Source organism: Balaenoptera physalus (genome assembly GCF_965194825.1).
Source record: "Balaenoptera physalus genome assembly, chromosome: 17".
NCBI lineage: Eukaryota > Metazoa > Chordata > Mammalia > Artiodactyla > Balaenopteridae > Balaenoptera > Balaenoptera physalus.
In genome coordinates, this window is record NC_138895.1 from 40,193,795 (window position 1) to 40,200,240 (window position 6,446).

The following is a 6,446-nucleotide window of genomic DNA, read 5'->3' on the forward strand; positions in this document are numbered from 1 at the left end:
GACCTGGAGTGAGCAAAAGGAGAAACCACCAACTTGATTTGTAGAAAGGCTCAGGAATTAGTGTCACTAGCTGCCACTGGGAAACAAGGGGAATAGTAGGGCTAAAACAAGGTGACCTATTAGAAATCTGAGTAGGAAGCAGTTAGATTCCCCCGATCCCCTGTTCTTCTAAGCAACTGCGTCTTTATCAATCCAGGTAGAAAACATACTCTTGTTCTCTGAAAAGGTAAAAAAGAGCCCTGAGGTGGCGTCCGTCATAGCTGAGGGATTAAATAAAAGTTTATATACTGCATGAAAAGACATCCAGCTCTTTTCCGTAACTTAACTCCGAGTGTGGCAACCAGAAATATATCCTCCTGGCAGAAAGGAAGAAGTTGTCTCTGAGAAGTCTAACCAATACAAGAGAAAAGACCTACGAATCCTCCAGTGATGGAGCTTGACCTGATCTCTCATCCCATTGTGTAATCAGCTTGTTTGTACACCATCCTTAAATATGCAGTCAGCCAAGTGCCATCAAACTTCTTACAGGAAAGAAAGAGACCAAAACAAACTGAAAAAGAAGAAGGAGGGAGGGAGGGACTAAGACAGTGTTCTATTCAGGAAGATGAAAACTTCAAGGTAATGTCCTCAATCTCTTCCAAGAGGTAAGAGAAGATATAGCATTCATGAAGCAAGAATAGTATGACAAACAGTGGGCAGCCAGAAAATAAGAAAGTGCTTTTGGAAATTTAAACAAGAAAGCAGAAATAAAGACAACAGAATTTTGGAAAATAAAGTTTAAAAAGTCTGCCAAAAAGTAGAGAAAAATAGTAGATGAAAAAATGGAATATCAGTCTAGGATGTCCTATATCCAAACAACAAATTTCAGAAAAAGAAAACAGGAGAATGAAAATGAAATCTAAATACTTTTTCTCTTGACCTCTTAAGGAGCACTTGGAAACTGCATAAAATTTTATCCCTTGGGACCTTCTCTCCAGAAATGGTAATTTTTCAAACCTCTGCTTGATATGGCTGGCTTCTCTTTGTTTAGATCTTATCTTAAATGCAATGTTCTCGTAAAGGTCTTCTCTATCTTATCTAAGAGAGGCTGTCTTTTTAGAGTAACTCATTTGTTCCTTGCTGGCAATTATCAGCATGATAACTATATATTTTTTTGTTTATTTGCTGTCTATAAGGAGGGAGAAAGGCAGTGTCTTTTTTGAATACCCAGAGTCTAACAATTGAAATGAACCTGACAAAATGAACTCAATAAAAATTTATTGATTGGCTAAATAATTGATGAAATAGATATTCATACAGCTCCAAAGGCTAAATAATTTTTCTCCTAAAAGAAAAATTGTTCCTAAGTTCATTTCAGAAGCTTTCAAATTTCTACTTAATCAAGAATAAGCTCTTTGATTTAAAAAAAAAGAAAGAAAGAAAATCCAAAATAGTCAAAAATAAAATTAGAAAGGTTACTTGCATGATATCTCAAAATGAGTGAAACACAGGAGTTTTGACATTTTTCAAGCCACTGTTAAACTGACATTTTCTCCATACTGTCTAGCACAAAGAACGCTTCTGACTGAGAAATCCAGTATTTCTCTTTTGAGAGTCCTTATATATTTTTACCCAGATGAAAAGCCCTGTCTCAGTAGGAAGGGCTGACTGTTCTAGGTTTTTAAGAAAAATGAAATGCAAGCCATTTGTGGTCTATCTTCACTGGCAATACATTTGTCTGCTGTGTGAGAGAATGGACAAAATGGGTTCTAGCTGCTTAACTTAAATTCCAGGAGGTAACTCAGGACAGATATAATCTGTTATCATTATTTTCCCTTCCTCCTCCTCCTCCTTTAACCCCAGGCCTTCAATAGATCCTTAAAGAGTTACCTGGATTATTTTACTTTGCTTATTTTTCTGGAACAAGCACCACAGGTCAAATTTCAAATGGTCTTGAAAGCCTTGAAGGTAGCTAAAACCAGAACTTCCTGAATTTGAATTACACACACACACACACACACACACACACACAAATTGGATTTGTCAATTTGTTTTTCTTCTTTATATAGTGGGGTGATAAGTAACTTATACCATCAGTATGTGAAGTGCTTGTAATCTCAAAGCACATGTAGAATTCTGATGCTTAAGCTAAAATTTAAATGGGATATCCTTAAGGCTTATTACTAAGGCTCAAAAGGAGATTATCATAAGCTAAAATGAAGAATGGTGTTCTTAAAATAATTATTTAGGGTGTGATGATCATGTTGCTGAGTGAAGCTGCATCTATATATAAAATGCATATATATATTATTTAGTTTTCTCCTAAAAGTTATTTTTCAAATAAGCACATCATCCAATACATCATCAATGATTTTAAGAAAAAATAGACTTGAGCCCTAGCATTGCTGAGCTTCTGTCTCTCCCTTGCTTCTTACATCTGCCTTTGGGATCCAAATTGTTTGTCTCCCTGGCATCTGTAGAAGTCTTCATTTCAACCTTTCTATCTCTCTTCTATCCCTATTTCCTTATATTTAGCATCTGACCCTCCCAGGGCTCCATAATCCTTTCACTAGTTAAAAATTATAATCATTTCCTTTATGAGAAGTCTTATTATAAAAAAAAGAAGAAATAGCAATAGGTCTCAGAATTCCTATCTGGGGAAAACATCATTAATTACTATTTTTATATTGGATTTATCATTATAAATTTCCCTTATTTCAGGCAAAGTATAGATGCTGAAATACTACCATGTATGGAATAGTGAAACCCTCTTAAGCTCATAGAAGAAACACCCTCTTAGGTTTATAGAAGGCAGGCACTTCTATTCATCATTATAGTTTCATTACAATCCTTTTAAGTATTCATTAAAAATAAAATGAAAAATATATTCTTAGACGTCAGAGCAACCATAGGAAAACATTTTCCAAAAAGCTTATTTGACATCCCATTTGCTCTTTAAAATGATCTTTAGTGTAATGTGTTTAGGGAATGGGAGTAGAGACTCAGGGCATGGAAAATAGGAGAGAAATGTCTTGAGGTTGCAAATTTGGCTCTATAGAAGAGAAGCCCTCTGTCAGGCCTAAGCCTTAGAATCTCTTTCAAACTTGGCCAGATTTTGCCCAGCCTGGCAAAGGGGAATCCCAGGTCCTTGGAAAACCTGCTTCATTAAGTCATGGAGGACAGAGTCCTCTAGGAGACCCAGGTCTCCTGAAGGAGTCTGAAGTATTTCCTGACTTATAGAGTGGGAATCCTGGGTAGAGGAACTTGCCTTCTCTGTCTGAGGAAGGAGGGGGCAGAACTGAGATCACCTGACCCAATTCATGTGAGTATGACTTTTGGGGTAATTTAAAGGTGAGATTACAGGTAGGGTACAGGCCATGGGGTGGGTGATTAGTTCAGGCAAAGAACATAACAAGGTGGTAGTTAGGAAGGTAAGGGACAAAAGCTCACAGTGAAGTCTGAGCAGGCTCAGAACTTGGATTGGCACCCACTTGACAACCTTATCATTAGTTTTTTCTATTGCTGCAGCCCTGCCAAATTACCTGACCACTGACTGACTTCCCTGAACCAAGTTACCAAAGCCTAATGTGTCTTCTTTCCTGTTAGTTTAAGGCTAGAGTAGCTTTGACCAAAAAGGGAATGAGAATTAACAATAAGTGCCAGCTAACATTTATATAGTGCCTTAGAGTTTTCAACATCCTTTAATACACATTATTTCATTTATTTTTCATTTATTTTTTGTAACATCCTAGTTATCCTAGAATGTTAGGCAAATGAAAATATACTTATTTCAAAAATGTGGAAACTGAGTCACAAGGTGCTTAGTTGATTTATTGATACCATAAATTAAGTGAGATTTAAGCCAAGTGATTTTCATTTGAAATTTTTTGAGGTTTATGTGGCTCCATATTAAACGTATTACAAACATGTAATTCTAAGTTGTATCATGGCACAAAAAATTTCTGTTGTTAGATAAATTTGCCCTTTGAAACAATTAAACTCTTCAGCATTTGGCTGTGGATCAGCAAAGGCTGGAGACTTCCAGCTTCTCTGATAAAGTTATTTTCAATTTTGAAAGTGAAGAAATAGGTGCCCAGAGCTTAGGGTAATATATGAAGAAGGTATGTAAGAAATTATAGTCAGAAGTAGATGATAATTAAATGCTAAAATAATTAAATGCTAAAATCAAAAGATGAATGATACATATGCAACATTCTAGACAAGGGAGTTCATACATTTTAAAATACATAGTCTAATGTCATCAGAGAAATAGATGGAGCTTTAATTGGAAAACAAGGGAAGTTACATGCCATATTTAGCTTTTTACTTGGAGAATAAATATATCCAAAAGAAAAGCTAATATACCTGAGACCAATAAGCAAAAATATTGGTGGCCCTCTGAGCTCTGGGTAGATTTATAAAGGCTCCAATAGCATACAAGTAGAAGTCCAACTGAGTTTTTTCCAAATAGCCACCTATTTCAACGTTTTTCATTCTTTATCTACTCACTTAAGATACCACATTTACCATTTTCTATATACATATTTATACTTGAGTCTGTGTCCAAGCTAAATGTCCTGTTCCACTGATAAAACTGTATATTCTAGTTTTATTAACACATTGAATTCTTGCTTGAATACTTGGGTATATTTGAAAATGTGAAAGTGCAAGTCTACCCTGGTTGTTCTTCTTTACCAAAGAATTGTCTTTTTTTGGTTTGTTTTGGCATTATATAAGTTTTATATTGTTTTTTTCCAATTCTAAGGAAAAATTTCATGGGAATTTTTATTGGATTTGCTTTCCTTTTGTAAAGTGATTTTGAGAGATTGTCATCTTATGCTTTCCTGTGCAGGTACATACATATTTCTTCATTTATCCAAGGTTCCTTTTAGGTCTCATTAAATTTTTGATACTTCATATAGTTTCAAAAAATATCTTGTTCAGTCAACTTATAGATAGTCTATATTTTTGTCGCTTTTATAAATGGTCTGCCTCTCCATATCCCTACCTTTATATTGGTGGTATATTGGAAAATGATTGATGTTTTTGTATATAAATTTGGTAACTAGGTTAGCTACTATCTTGAGTAGCTGCTCCATCTGTGACAGCCTATTTATCTTCCTTAACTGATATTGCAGGCTTGAACACTGAGATCCATTGCCACTTAGTGAAAGGACCAACCTATCTCATGTGTCTTCCAGAAAAATCTAACCAGTCGTTACATTGTCTTGAGCTTTCTGGCTCACTGTATCCCATTTTTCTAATCTGAACTTTAAAGCTTCACTTTATGCCTATTGTTATTATATAAAGTTTCAAAATCTTCTTCAGTGCCACAGGCCATAATAAGTTGTGACTCTACATTTAAAATCTTATATCTTAGTGGAACGAGATAATTTCCCAGATTATCAAATAAAGCTTTAAAATGGTTTAACAAAATACTACAAATACAAACTTGTAGAAAACATAAATAGATTCTTTATATTTCTATTGGAAGAGGAAAAACAAATAATAAAACAGTGAACAAATAACATATTTAATTAACTGCTAATGCATTAATATAGGCTATGAATAAACTTGATGTTCAAAAACAATAGTCAGGTAAAACTTCAGTGAGTGGAGGTGAGACTTAAGCAAGAAGGTGAGAATGGGCAGAACTTTAATAGAGAAAGAAGCTAGAAGAGCCTGCACGTCTTTGACCTTTTAAGTAGGCAGTTTGAGAGCCTGGTTCTGACAAAGGCCTTCACTCATGTCCAGAAGAGGCTATGGTTTATCAGTGGATAGGGTCTGGTTATGTTGACTGCAGTTTGTTACATTTTACCTTATTTACTGTTTCCTGAATGAGTGTGTAAACAGCAAGCAGTAACCTTGCATATAATCTTGAGTTGAGAGGACTTGAAAAAAACAACTCAACAAATTCCTAGAACTGTGACAGAGGCTCCAGGTAAATCTCTGGTGTAACCCAATGCCATAGCGATCCTTATAAATAATCTCTTTTTTTTCATGATCATTTTTTATTTTTAGACAATCCTACCAATCCTTTCAACTCTACTCCCTTTCCTTCACCAAACCAGAAAAAAGATATGGTGAGAAATTATTGTATTTTGTGTCATGTACTTTTTATAGTTTTGGAGCTGTTTATTTCCTTCATGGGAATCTTTTAAAATTTATCTTTATTATATCACTGACTGGAACACTTATGTTCTTAATAGAAGTTGGGAGTGAATTTTCTGCCTAACAAAGTAATGAGTACAAAGTATACTACTTTATTTAAACAGAAAAGGAGGTTTGCTTAAGGATATATCTCTGAACTACAGTTGCCTTCATGAAGTAATAGCCCTATTTCTGAGGAACTGATCTTTGAAATGTTCAAAGCTAGATAAGGTAAAGAGAAATTAATACAAACATTTTTCGGGGGTACACAGATCAGCATGTGACTCCTTCTGTCATGAGAATAAAATTTGATATGA

General features: G+C 34.8%; 1 long non-coding RNA gene across 1 annotated transcript in view; it reads left to right on the forward strand.

Annotated features, from left to right (window-relative positions):
* LOC309647170 overlaps nucleotides 1–6,446 on the forward strand; it is a 473,470-nt gene that overhangs the window by 274,527 nt on the left and 192,497 nt on the right. The gene's annotated exons all lie outside the window — the stretch shown is intronic.